This window comes from Xenopus laevis, chromosome 4L (genome assembly GCF_017654675.1).
Source record: "Xenopus laevis strain J_2021 chromosome 4L, Xenopus_laevis_v10.1, whole genome shotgun sequence".
NCBI lineage: Eukaryota > Metazoa > Chordata > Amphibia > Anura > Pipidae > Xenopus > Xenopus laevis.
The window spans coordinates 8,961,028-8,975,730 of NC_054377.1; the positions used below are offsets into that span (position 1 = coordinate 8,961,028).

General features: G+C 43.7%; 1 pseudogene across 1 annotated transcript in view; it reads left to right on the top strand.

Moving 5' to 3' along the window:
- The window catches only part of LOC121402903, an 81,141-nt pseudogene that overhangs the window by 50,937 nt on the left and 15,501 nt on the right, over nt 1–14,703 (top strand). The window contains exons 12-14 of the transcript XR_005966854.1: nt 8,178–8,288; nt 8,400–8,588; nt 8,671–8,825. The product of XR_005966854.1 is annotated as an activating molecule in BECN1-regulated autophagy protein 1-like (transcript). The remainder of the gene's footprint in view (nt 1–8,177; nt 8,289–8,399; nt 8,589–8,670; nt 8,826–14,703) is intronic.

Sequence of the window (14,703 nt, forward strand, 5' to 3'; positions counted from 1 at the left end):
AAAGAGAGATGTTTTCCCCTTTAACACCTTTCAATAGCAGGTATAAGGATCCTTAATCCGAAACCCGATATCCAGAAAGCTCGAATTACGGGAATGGCTGTCTCCCATAGACTCCATTTTTATCCAAATAATCCAAATTTTTAATGATTTCATATTTCCTTCTGTAAAAAATAAGAACAGTAGCTTGTAGCTTGATCAACTAAGATATAATTCATGTCTTAGTGGAAGCAAAATCGACAATTTGGTTTATTTAATGTTTAAAATGAATTTACCCAGTAGGACGTTAAGGGCACGAAGACTCCAAATTGGAAAGATCGGTTATCCGGAAACCCCAGGTTCTGAGCATTCTGGATTAACAGGTCCATAGCCTGTACTTTCTATTCTCAAACATTTTAACCTATTTTTGTGTTTGTTTTGTTTTTTTTGGTACAGGCAGATTCCTGCTGCCGAATACCTGCCTTACGCTGGCATTTTCCAATGAGCGCGGTCAGCCGGGACTGGCCAGCACACTCTTCTGTCAACAGGAGTTCCTGGCAGGTCAGCACCAAACCCCATATTCTTTCTACACAACATTATCTTCCCAATAGTCCTAAACATATTGTTGTTTTGGCCTCTTGTTTTCCACTTTATTCACAAAATAAAGACATTGGGGTTGTTGGGTAAATATAATGCAATATAGGTCTTTGTTGGCACTTAAGCGGTTAATGACACTGCTTCTTTGTGATCTCTTTTTCATGCTCCCTGTGAAGCGCCCTTTTAATTTCCAAGGCCAACCCAATCGTTTTTGCTTCACAGCGTGGAAATGTTTTGTTCAGCATTATTTTACCTCTCCCAGCCACGGTGACATTAGGGGGGGTGCCGTCCAGGTGGATTTTGTGCCTCGCATTCCACTTTTTGCAGGCCGTTGCATCTTGAACTATTCCACGCGTGCCTCTGAATGGGTGGCGTCAAATGAACCTTTCTGCGAGGGGATAATTACCCAATTACCTCTCGCTCTAAACGAGGAACAGCAAGTCAGTTGATACGGTTGTCATGGCAACATTAGAGCCAGGGGAAGCTATAATGCCATCCGCAAAAGGCTCGGCACGAGCCAGAATCTGGGCATTTAATTCTTGTGCCCCTCGTGAAGGGTCCAGCGCTGACATCAGGTTGCTAACCCACCAACTTCTTGTTGCTGTAGAAACTCGCTCCCTGTCTCGTGATGTCTTAAGAAGCCCCGGGACTAGGAACTGTTCAGACTAATAATTTCCGGCAGGCAACAAGTTTGGCTGCACTACCAAATTGAACGGTGCAGTTAGACTTCAATTGTCCTTTTAACGACTTTCTGCACAAATGGATATCAGGCCGGTCCGAATTGCGTTGGAAGGTTGGCAACCATGCTATTGGTAGTACGGCCAATCAAATGAAGCTTCTGCTGATGGACAACCAAGGACAGTCATGGGACTCATCTTCTGTGCCTCGTTCCCGCGCTAAATATAGGTAATAGGCACAGCTATACCAGATAGTTTCACAATGGGGTTCCCTGCCCTTTGGGATAAGGAAATGAAAGGCGGTCGGCCAGTCTTCAGAAATAGAAAGTTGTATAACACTCGTATTGTGGAACCGATTGGTCGGCTACAAAGGCTATCATTCGCAGAGTTAAGGTGGCCATAACGTGCCGAATAAAAGCTGCCGACAGACGGTCGGCAGGGTTTATTGCCCGTGTAATGGGGCCCTCCGACGGGCTTCCTGATCGATAATCTGGCCGAAAGTCGGCCAGATGGTTCCGATCGGACGGGGAACTCAAAATCCCATTGGATCGTGGCCGCATCTGTTTCGGTTGAATGCGGTCCCGCGACCGACCGCCCGTTAGCATTTGTTAAGTGTGTTTGGTTGGATTCTGTCCTCAAGGTGGCATATTGGGGAGAGATTACCACTATTTGGCACATTGCCAACGAGCGGATCTCTCCGTGTATGGCCACCTTAAGGCTCTGATTGATTTGGAAGTATCCATTTGCTGTATACCTTTACTTCTAAAGGGGTTTAGCTAACTGTTAGTATTATTTACTTTGGTATGGTTTTTTAAATTATTTGCCTCTTCTTGCTGACTCTTTCCCGCTTTCAAATGTGGGTCACTGACCCCATCTAAAAAACAAATGCTCTGTAAGGCTAGCCATGTATTGTTATTGCTACTTTTTATTACTCAGATTTTTATTCAGAACCCTCCCTATTTATATTTCCTTATTCTCTTTAATCAATGCATGGTTGGCCTAGGTAATCTGGACGCTAGCAACAGTTTGCTGACACTTGCAATTCTGGAGAGCTGCAGAATAAAATACCAAGTAGCTAAAAACACAAATAATCACAAAATTAAAACCAATTTCAAAATTGTGCACGAATATCAGTCTCTAATACTAAGTTAACTCCAAGGTGAACCCCCCTTTAAGTGCCACACATCTCACGTGGATCCGTCCTAATAGCTTACCATTGCTGTTTCCAATGTATAATCAGTTTCATCAATCTAGCGATCAAGGTTCCACCTAAAATGGCAATCGTTTCCCCCCCCACGGCCTTCCATGTGCCCAGTATCCTCGTTGCCCTTTAATACATCCCATTGAGGCGTTAAATCAGCTTTCGGGATTGTTTTCCAAAGATAATTTGAAATAAGAATTCTTCTGCCAGATGAGCTGCGCAGCCTCTTGGATTTTTATTTGAAAATGTCAAGCTCGGTGCTGCTTATCAGTGCAGGGTCAGCGGCCATTGCTTCCGCTCCTTCCGAAACAGCGAGCAGACGGGTTCCAATTCACCTGACTTTGCCTTCCCCGAGTTCAGAAAGAATTGCAAAGAAAACACAAGATTTTCCATCTTTGCTTAGTCGCAACGCTTTTTTCCCCCTATAAAATATATGGCTTTCCACTAAAATGGGATTATAAGCAAGTAGTAGAAATAAACTCCAGTCAGCTGGATGTCCCTCTGTTCCTTATTTCCAATTATGTATATGCCATATCCACTACATCCCCACCATAACTAAAGAAGTAGCTAGAAATGTTGTACATTATGTTTTGGGCTTCTGTACCAGCCCAAGGCGACCACAGCCCTTTAGCAGTAAAGATCTGTGTCTCCAAAGATGCCCCCAGTAGCTCCCCATCTTCTTTTCTGCTGATTCACTGCACATGCTCTGTGCTGCTGTCACTTACTGAGCTTAGGGAGCCACTCACAATATACAGTACACATAGAATAGAAATGTCACAATATAAGGCTGATTAGTAATTAATACACATAATTACTACATGGCAGCACAGAAACCAGTGGGCAATTAGCATCAGAATTTAATAATCAGCAAACCTGTAGCATTAGCATTCAGCTTATATTACAGCCAGGGGAAGCTCATTTTCTGCTGAGATAATTAGTGACGCCCTAAGCTTAGCTTTCTCAACAGCCAATCAGAGCCCACTGAGCATGTGAGTGTCACAGACACTTTCCAAATGGTGACCCCCTGTGACAAGTTTGAAGTCCTGGATCATTGCGGCTATTGACAAGCTGAAACTTTATGCTGGTAAAAATTATATCATTTTTAACCATATAATTTTTAGGGTTTTGTTCTCCTTTAAAGAATTCTAGTAATAGGTGCTCATACAGTGAACAGGACTGACCATGTTTACACTCTTAAACTCACCCAGCTCCTGGCACCATATTTTAGTTACGAGGCTGCGCATACTGCTTCCCAAGAACAGCAGCCACAGTTATTATTGGCCCTCCCCTCAGTCCTTGTTGTTGTCTTCTTCCATCTCACCTGCAATATTTTTAGGATGCTGTCATTGGAAACCTACTACCAGTGATTCCATCTTCCCTGAGATATTCACTGGTTCTTGTTGTAATTGACAAATCCTTCCTAACCAAGCTGTAGATGCAGAGATTGTACGTGGCGGGTCCTTGGTTCAATTACAGCCAGGGCAATGGATCCTCCAGGTACAATGGTTCCCTCCCGTACTCCAAAATGGGCTGGTTTAATTGGCTCCTGATAACTGACCCTAGTGTGTGTTAAATATGATAGGGACATAAGATTGTAAGTTTCACTGGGCAGGGAATGATGCATAATTACTATAAAGTTTCTGAATTTTGCCGGTTCTATAGGCTTTAAGGAGAAGGAAAGGTTAAAACTAAGTAAGCCTCATTAGAAAGGTCTATATAAATACACCAGTAAACCCTCAACCTAATGCTGCTCTGAGTCCTCTGTCAAAAGAAACACAGCATTTCTTTCCTTCTATTGTGTACTCATGGGCTTCTGTATCAGACTTCCTGTTTTCAGCTTAAACCTCCAGGGCTAGGGCTGAGAGCATGCTCAGTTTGCCCCTCCTTGCTGTAATCTGAGCCCAGAGCTATGAGTGAGCAGGGAGAGACTCGGGCATGAAGTGATGTCACACCAAGCTAATATGTCAGCTGCTATCCTAAACAAACACAGACAGTGTCTAGACCTGTTTTATGGAAAAGCATTCTAAAGAATAAAAATGGCGTTCTAGCTTGCACTATTATGGCTAATCTATGGCAATAAACTGCCTTAGTAGCTTTCCTTTAAATTGCAGCGCATGTTAGGTTTGGAATTTGCTGCATTATTTCCTATGGAGTTCTTGCCGTTTAAGTGAGCCGAGTAGGAGCTGCCATTTCACTTGCCTCAGTTAAGGTGTCGTCCCTAGACATCCCAAAAGCAGCAGCAGAGTCTATTTAAGCCCCTTTGCCGCATGCAGCAGCGTACCAGTAAGGAGCCCCGCAGATGCCATCCATCTTTTTGTCATTTTCCTTCCCCCGTTGTGCATTGGAATGAAAGATTCTACATGCCCCCAGTGTGTTTTATTGAATGAGGGCTGGAATAACTTAGTGAAGGACGGAAACATTTCCTTTCCCCGAGACTGCAATAGAGATGCCTGATTTTCTTCCTATATTGAAGCAGCAAGACAGTTAATTATCCTACTGTGCAGCTCAGGGCTAACAACATGGTAGGGGTTCCTTTTTTTCTAGCCAGCTCACCAACCCCTTTTTTCCGACTGGAGGGAATAAGGGGCATCAGGGGAACTGTAAAAGTTTCCTCTTATCAGCAAGCTAATTACATGGCAATGGGCAATGGAAAATTGCAGCAACGATTCTGCCTGGCAGAGCGCCTCCCCCGAGGGTGCTGGGAATCCTTGCTCAGACTGTTTGGGGGACACCATCAAGGTAGAGACCTTCATGTAACCCTTAGCTGTCCTTCCACCGAGCATAAGGTTATATGTGTTTCAATTCTCTTTCATTTAAATCAAACGAGGTCATGTAAACACAAGCCAATTAAACTGATACCAGGCAGAACGGGGATCCTTTGATACTACGGTGCAGGTTTATTAAGGGTCAAATTGAAAATTCTAATTCGAATTTTCTAATTTTTTTTATGGTCAAAACTGTCAAATTCGACGAGAATCACTCGATTCGCGCTTTTTTAAAAAAAATCCAAATTCAATTTTCGAGATTTATCATACTCTAATTTAATAGTCTAATTTGAATTAGACTATATCGCCACCTAAAACCTGTCGAAATTACTGTTTAAGTCAATGAGATAGGTCCAGGAATCAATTTGGAGATGTTCGGAGCCTTCCTGACATTTACGTTTTTTTGGGAGAAAAAAACTCAAGTCGGGTCGTTAAAATTAGTCCGGGTTTTAACAATTCAATTTTATTAATACATTTCGTCAGGTTGAATTTTGAATTAATTTGAATTTAAGGGACTTTAAAAAACATGAGTTCGAAATTCGACCCATTGATTAATGTGCCTCCCTAACAGTCAACGATGGTCACGTTGTAGAAGTGGCGGATAGAGAAAAGATCCTCCATGTTTGAGGTGTAGGTATACTGTTGGTGTTGGACATTTGTAGCAGTGACATTGATTGGTTGGTGTGGTTAAAAGGAATGTGCAGGGTACAAAGGCCTGTTCCTTGGATTTTGGGGGGAATTTGGGGGGACCACATTGGCTTGCTGGTGGTGGTTAGGGGGTAGAGAGGTGCAATGAATATAATCCAGTAGAAATATAAGAAAGGTTCCTCAGGGATTGTGCCTCTATCTATGCGCTTAGCATTGGCCAACTTCTATTACATAGACTCCTCTTGACTCATTGGTTCTCAAACACTTTGCTACATTTATATAATTCCGCTGCCAGGCCATTAAAAGTGAGGGACTGTAGAAGCACCAGCTGAGAGGGCAGCAGTAAATTCCATACCAGCCTCTATTGGGGGGGGGTCATGCTGTTGGGTAGCGCTCTGCTGGTGATAATGTTCCATTTAAACCAGAGCTAAAAGCTCAAGAAGATCCTACAAGTGCACTTATTTTGCAGCCCTTCAGGCAACCTGCTGATTATCTCCCTGGTGACCGGGCCGCGGGCATGGCTTTCCAGCCGGTGGAATCACTTCCATAATTAGCCAAAGCTCCCGTCTCGGCGGGTTCAGGATTGGAAAACTGGTTCCATTAAGTCTTTCCTTTTCAGGCATCTCAAGCAAATGATGAGGCATCAGCCTTCTGGGACCCAGACTAATGGGACCTCCATTAGATTGTCTCATCACCAGCCCCCCTCCTCTCCTGCCATTAGAGTGTGCGCCCCCAGGGGCACTGAAAGGCTGTAAGCTTCTACTGACCCTTCCGTCTCCCTGTTCCTTTTCAAAGTATTCAGGGCATGAAACGCTGAATACAAGTAGAGAATACAAGTGTGGGCCGTGGGGTGGTAGGAAGGCAAGCAGGTGTAACCGCTCCAGCTTTCTAAAGAGCTTACGCTCTAACGGAACTCTTCACTGAGAATGGGAATAAAGCAGAGGCAGAGATACGCAAGATACCATGACACCACATATATCACGGGATTAATACTGGGTGGGTTATTTATTAGCCGCGTCCCAACACACGGGGTCGGGTGTATCCCTGCTATTTTCCCCATGACTTGCTCTGCTTTTGTGGCTCTACTGGAGATGCAGATTCAGTGCAATACTAATCCCTGGGACTGCTCCAGCGGGGATGCACACCATTGATCTTTTTTTATTTTAGAATTTCCCTTTAACCCATCCAGTCTCGTTGTGTTACTCTCCTTTCATGTGGTCTGTATAGCAGCATACATGTGTGTGTGGATAATGATAATGTTTGTACCACTCATCTTGCCCTCTGTCTTGACATTTGTGATTCCTCATTCTGTATGTCCCTCTCATCTTTACATATCTTTCTATGTTTACTCATTTCTAAGTACCACTCAGCTTGCGCACTCTACATTACAGCTTGGATATAACTAGTTATTCATATTTTAGGTCCCTCTCACAGGGCCGTCTCTCTCTCTGCAGAGTCCATCTGTTGTTTCTCATTCTCTATGTCCCACTTATCTTAATATGTCTCTGGACAGGGTCTATCTGTGGTTACTCATCCTCTATGTCCCTCTTACCTTACCATCTCTCTAGGCAGGGTCCATCTGTGGTTTCTCATTCTCTATGCCCCTCTTACCTTACCATCTCTCTGGGCAGAGTCAGTCTGTGGTTACTCATCCTCTATGTCCAACTTATCTTACCGTCTCTCTGGGCAGGGTCCATCTGTGGTTACTCATTCTCTGTGTCCATTTTACCTTACCATGGATTTTGGGCAGGGTCCATCTGTAGTTACTCATTCTCTATGTCCCTCTTACCTTACCATATCTCTGGGCAGGGTCCATCTGTAGTTACTCATTCTTTATGTTCCTCTTATCTTACCATATCTCTGGGCAGGGCCCATCTGTAGTTACTCATTCTGAAGACCCCTTCCTTACCATTTCTCTGGGCAGGGTCTATCTGTGGTTACTCATCCACTTATCTTACCATCTGTCTGGGCAGGGTCCATCTGTGGTTACTTATTCTCTATGTCCAACTTATCATACTATCTCTATGGACAGGATCCATCTGTGGTTCCTATTCTTCATGTCCCTCTTATCTTACCATCTCTCTGGACAGGGTCCATCTTTGGTTCCTAATTCTGTTTTCCCTCTCACTGGTCCATCTCTCTAGGCAGAGTACATCTGTGCTCCTCGTTTAGTATGTCTCTTACCGTACCATCTTAATCATTAAAAGAACTGTTTTGAGGAATGATTAAAGACAAAATGAGTCATGAGCATTGTGGATAAACTTTTAGACTTTTTAACTCCTGACATGCTTTTTTGCTTATATCTGTGCACAGGTGCAGTGATAGGTGATGGACAGTCTGCGGTGGCCAGTAATATTGCAAACACGACTTACAGACTGCAGTGGTGGGACTTCACCAAGTACGACCTGCCCGAAATCAGCAACGGTGAGTGTCTACCCCCCTGTTCTAGTAACAAGTTTGTTCATTTATTCACTGACCAGATAACAAAAACATGTGGGACTTTGTGTTCATGCTTAAGTTGTGTTGTCCCTGCAGCCTCCATTAATGTTCTGGTTCAGAACTGCAAGATATACAATGATGCTAGTTGTGATATCTCTGCGGATGGGCAACTCCTTGCAGCCTTTATCCCAAGCAGCCAGCGGGGCTTCCCTGATGAAGGCATCTTGGCCGTATATTCCCTGGCGCCACACAACTTGGGCGAGATCCTGTTCACCAAGCGTTTTGGTAAGATTGCTGACTTTCTGGTAAGCTATAAGCACTGCTTTTCTGTTGGAGAGCTCACTTGAGCTTTTTTCCTCTTGTGCAGGTCCCAATGCTATCTCAGTAAGCCTGTCCCCGATGGGACGATATGTCATGGTTGGTTTGGCCTCCCGTAGGATTTTGCTTCATCCTTCCACAGAGCATATGGTGGCTCAGGTCTTCCGCCTTCAGAAGCCTCATGGAGGAGAAACATCAATGAGGGTAAGGACTAGAAATGTCTTACTATACTTGCTCCAAACCTGTTTTATTTTCATTCTTTAAGGGATTCTGTCATGATTTTTATGGTATAGTTTTTATTTCTAAATGACCACTGTTTACACTGCAAATAATTCACTCTACAATATAAAATTTCATTCCTGAACCAGCAAGTGTATTAAGTTGTAATATTGGTGAGTAGGTGCATCTCAGGTCATTTTGCCTGGTCATGTGCTTTCAGAAAGAGCCAGCACTTTAGGATGGAACTGCTTTCTGGCAGGCTGTTGTTTCTCCTACTCAATATAACTGAATGTGTCTCAGTGGGACCTGGATTTTACTATTGAGTGTTGTTCTTAGATCTACCAGGCAGCTGTTATCTTGTGTTAGGGAGCTGCTATCTGGTTACCTTCCCATTGTTCTGTTGTTAGGCTGCTGGGGGGAAAAGGGAGGAGGTGATATCATTACAATTTGCAGTACAGCAGTAAAGAGTGACTGAAGTTTATCAGAGCACAAGTCACATGACTGGGGGCAGCTGGGAAACTGACAATATGTCTAGCCCCAAGTCAGATTTCAAAATGAAATATTAAAAAAAACAGTTTGCTCTTTTGAGAAATGGATTTCAGTGCAGAATTCTGCTGGAGCAGCACTATTAACTGATGCGTTTTGAAAAAGAAATAACAGTATCCCTTTAACAACCAACTTACTGTAGTTAGTTGCCTGTGTCTCCGGTTTACAGGTAAGGGGCTGTTCATTATACTGAAGGTTTAAAGGCTCATGGGCAATATGATGAACTTCCTTCCAAAATTACTCGGTTGTCATCATTCTAAGTGCCACAGATTAATTTTATTGATCCTATGATATTCACTTCCTAGTTGTCCCAATCTATTTTCTCATGTTTCACTTTATGGCTGCGTGTGTGTGTTTTTTTTTTTTTGTTTAAATCTAGTTCCATTACTATTCAACACGGAGGCATCTTCCAGCTTCCCTGGTCTTTTTGAATGGCAGAAACCAGTGACAGACGAAGGATAGGAGTGGTCCTTTTGGTTCTGCAACGACTGGAAGCCTTCAAGTTGTTTATGGGAAGCAGATTGTGTTGCCTTGTATTCTAGAATAAATGGTATACAGGTATGGGACCTGTTATCCAGAATGCTTGGGACCTGAGGTTTTCCGGATAACAGATCTTTCCATAATTTGGATCTTCATACTTTAAGTCCACTAGAAAATCATGTAAACATTAAACAAACCCAATAGGCTGGTTTTGCCTCCAATAAGGATTAATTATATCTTCGTTCAATTTCAAGATATTGCTTTATTATTACAGAGAAAACGGGAACAAATTTTAAAAATTTGGTTAAAATGTACTATTATTTGAGACGGCCTTTCCTTAATTTGGAAATTTCTGGATAACAGGTTTCCGGATAAGGGATCATATAGTTGTACTATTGTCGTTACCAGCGTTAGGGCATTAATTCCTGTCATCTCTGTGCTGGAAATAAATTGGCAGTTGGAATGGGCTGGCCAGAAGTGCAGCGGGCATGGGCGGCGGGTGCTTGAATCTGAACACATGCCAAGAATTTCGTTGGCAAATGCCTCCCGCGCTTTGCTATATTAGGAGATAATTCACTTCCTTGTTTTGACTCATCCTCCCACCCCCCTTCACAGGTGCCAGGCTCTGAGCTGGCAGTAGGGAGTGAGCCGCAGGCCTGACACCCTCACTATCAAAGAGGGATGGGACGGTTCTATTTACAATGTCAATGGGACGTTCTGTTTACAGTGTAAATGCATCTGGTTCTTTACGGCCACTATAAACAAGCTGCTTCTCTCCCTCTGTATGCTTATTGCCACTATTCCCAGTGTCTGTTTAAAGGGATACTGTCATGGGAAAAAAATGTTCTTTCAAAATGAATCAGTTAATAGTGCTGCTCCAGCAGAATTCTGCACTGAAATCCATTTCTCAAAAGAGCAAACAGATTTTTTTTATATTCAATTCTGAAATCTGACATGGGGCTAGACATATTGTCAATTTCCCAGCTGCCCCAAGTCATGTGACTTGTGCTCTGATAAACTTCAATCACTCTTTACTGCTGTACTGCAAGTTGGAGTGATATCACCCCCTCCCTTTTCCCCCAGCAGTCAAACAAAAGAAAAATCGGATGGTAACCAGATAGCAGCTCCCTTAAGGTGGCCATAGACGGGCAGATAAAGCTGCCGATATCGGTCGTTTGGACCGATTTGACAGCTTATCTGCCCGTGTATGGGGGCTTCCGACGGGTCTTCCCAATCGATATCTGGCCACGGGAAGGTTGGATTTTTAACCAACCGACCCGTCGGAGCCCCTTTGGCGCATCGTAATTCGATCGTTCGGCCATACAGCCGAACGTTCGAATTACCCCCAATATAGCCATGCTGTTTAGTGGCTTATCGGGGAAAGATCCGCTCGTTTGGCGATGTCGCCAAACGATCGGATCTTTGAGTCTATGGCCACCTTAACACAAGATAACAGCTGCCTGGTAGATCTAAGAACAACACTCAGTAGTAAAAACCCATGTCCCACTGAGACACATTCAGTTACATTGAGAAGGAAAAACAGCAGCCTGCCAGAAAGCATTTCTCTCCTAAAGTGCAGGCACAAGTCACATGACATGGGGCAGCTGGGAAATTGACAATATGTCAGATTTCAAAATTGAATATAAAATTGAATTGAAAAATCTGTTTGCTCTTTTGAGAAATGGATTTCAGTGCAGAAATCTGCTGGAGTAGCACTATTAACTGATGCGTTTTGAAAAAAAACGTTTTCCGATGACAGGATTCCTTTAATGAGCAGCAAGTGCCCTGTCGCACTAATAGGACTCTACTCGTCTCCCACAACCATGGAAACTGACATTTAGGCAGAATGCTTGGCCAGTCACTTGTTGTCTTTTGGCAACTGATTAATCCCCCAGATACCATCCGATCATTTGCCCTTTCTGTATTAAGGAACATACTGTTCCAGCCCCAGGCACTCCTGTATTTTCTGACAGTTTTAGCCTGTGTCATTTTGCAGAGGCCACACCATCAATTTACTTGAATCCTGTTCCCTTGTACCTGCCGACCCCCTTTGTTTTTAGCCCTCCTGGAAAATAGGTTAATTTACAAAAGAAGTTGTGGCTTATTATTATCTTGTAAAGCACCAGTATATTCTGTACAATAGAAGGGTGCATACACCAGTACAAGAGGTAATGAGGGCCCTGCTTCATTAGAACTTACAATCTAAGAGGAGAAGGGGTTTGATGTTCAAAGTGTGGGTTATACTTTCCCATTTGAATGGAGTCTAGTAATCTGTAAAGGAGCCAACAGCCCAGATCTTCAGCAGACCAATAACAGTAATGTTCCAGGCCTTCAAAGTTGCCCCCCAGCATCTCCCCGTCTTGGATCTTGTTAGGCATCTTTTGTGAGTCAGTGGCACTGCACATGCTCAGTGGGCTCTGGGCTGCTGTTGGGAAGCTGAGCTTAGGGGTCCTTAAAAATCATAAATCAATGAACAGAGCATAGTGCACTGGTTTCTGAGCTGCCAAGTAATATTAACCAGAATGAATGACTAATCAGCCTTGTATATTGTGAGTGGGTCCCTAAGCTCAGGTAAATGACCGCAGCACGGAGCACATGCTGGGAATCAGACTAATTATCTGTTGTGCTTTATTTCCCCTTTAAGTACTTCAGCAAAGGAAACTAAATTAGAATCCTGACACATAATAAATTACAGATTCTCGTAGCAGTTGCCATCAGTGGGGCACGGTGTGAAAATAACCGTTTATTGTACCCCACGGAAACTAGGAAATTAGATGGTGGCGATCAGTTGTAGCCTCCTCCTCCTGTCAAAATGCAGCAATCTTGTTATGGCTTATGGTTTATCCCAGCCACCATACTGGAGCGGAGCACTGTTATTGGGTGCAGCCAGGGCCTTATCAGGGAGGAGAGGCCAGTCAGTGGACCCATGACAGAGGGTGCTCCTAAGACCAACGAAGGTTTGATTTGAGGTGGGTGGGTGAGCAGGGATTGGGTGGGTTGTGGGTGCGACATGAATGTTATTGGCAGATTTGAGAGGATGCCAGAGATTTTGTTAGCCTTTTTTTTTTTTTTTAAATTGGTTACATAGTAGACATACCGTATATACCCGAGTATAAGCCGAGTTTTTCAGCATCCAAAATGTGCTGAAAAAGTCTACCTCGGCTTATACTCGGGTCGGCTTATACTCGAGTATATACGGTATGTCCATGAAGTTCAACCTTTTAAGTCTGTATATAACTGCTAGTTGATCCAGAGGAAGGCAAAAAAAAAAACATTTGAAGCCTCTCCAATTAGCCTCAGAGCGGAAAAATTCTGTACTAAAGCTCCCCATAGACGCGACGATTCTTCTTGCGGAACCACCGATTTTAGGGGAGTCCGACTAATCCTTCGAAATTATCGTGCGGTTAGTGGGATTCGAACGATCGTACATTTTACGATTTTTCGCCCGACATCTGTCAGGAAATTGATTGGCCAGGTCAAACAATCTTTGTCGGTCCCAGTGCAATCGATCTATGTTTGCAGGGCCAAGCAGGCAGCTCCCCTTTGTTTTCCGGGCAAATTGGTCTTTTTAGTTGATGGACAATTTGTACAATCGTTCCGAGATAATCGTGGTCTCACGATGAGGATCTGATCTTTTAAAAATCTCAACATCTATGACCAGATTAACTCCAAGATGCAATCGGACCAGTCCTTGGATCAGATGTTCTACTTAGCTTGCAAGGTCCACCACCCAGGAGGGTACTGGGTTATACCTGGTGTCCCCAGGAAAAGAAGCCTGTGCTAAGTGTTATGGTGCTCCATGATTCCTGGTGGCAGCACTAGGTGCTGCAGGGGTAGTGGAATGAGTGTTTTTAATGTTGGGGCTCTCAAATCATTTGGTATAGTCCAGGCCATCACTATAGTGGAATAATGTGAAGGTGAGGGTGTTGTGATAAGCCAAAGAATGTAATAGAGTAGATAGATGTGCTTGTAAAGAGGGAGTGTTGTCAACATTATCGGAGTAGGTACTGGGAATATTGAGTAGGGTAAGGTTGGGTTTGGCAGAGCATTTGGTATGGTCCAGCATTCTTGTCACCAAAGTGGAAGGAGGAGAAGGAAACCAGTAGGAGGTTGTTGAGAGTCAGTAGAGTAGATAGATGTGCTTGTAAAGAGGGAGTGTTGCCAACATTATCCGAGTTGGTGGCGGCAATATTGAGTAGGGTATGGTTGGGTTTTGCAGAGCATTTGGTATGGTCCAGCATTATAGTCACCAAAGTGGAAGGAAGAGAAGAAAACCAGTGGGAGGATTTTGAGAGTCAGTAGAGTAGATAGAGAGGCTGCTGTAGAGAAGGGAGTGCTGCTGCGAGCATTATGCGTGTGAGGAGGTGCCGGGAATATTGAGTAGGATTAATTGCTCAGGCCGTCACTGCTGATTATCTCTTCTCAAGATCCAATCTTGTTAATTTTCTGCAAAACAGTGTCATGTGATTAAAAACAACTTCCCCCGTAATTATGACACATGTGACCTCGGCAGTTGGGCTGTTTGGATGAGACTTTATTGGCACCGTGAGCCTGAAAGCTCTCTGGGGAGCGCGTGTTTGTGAGCGGAGGTTACAAGCTGGCGGCAGTTACAGACTCCGGCTTTTAATGACAGGTTTTAGTAAAGTCTTTCTAGCAAAGCACAAGGGAACGGAGAAGAGTCTGAAACCTCTTCATAATGAAACCCAACGCTCCACGATTTCAGCACCGGCTTCTGCTTCAATTCTCTGCTTTAACCCTCGCTAAAAAAAAAAAAACATTGACTGACGCCGTGAAACTTTTAAATCTGCAATAACTTAAAAGTCAAGTTTGCCTTTAA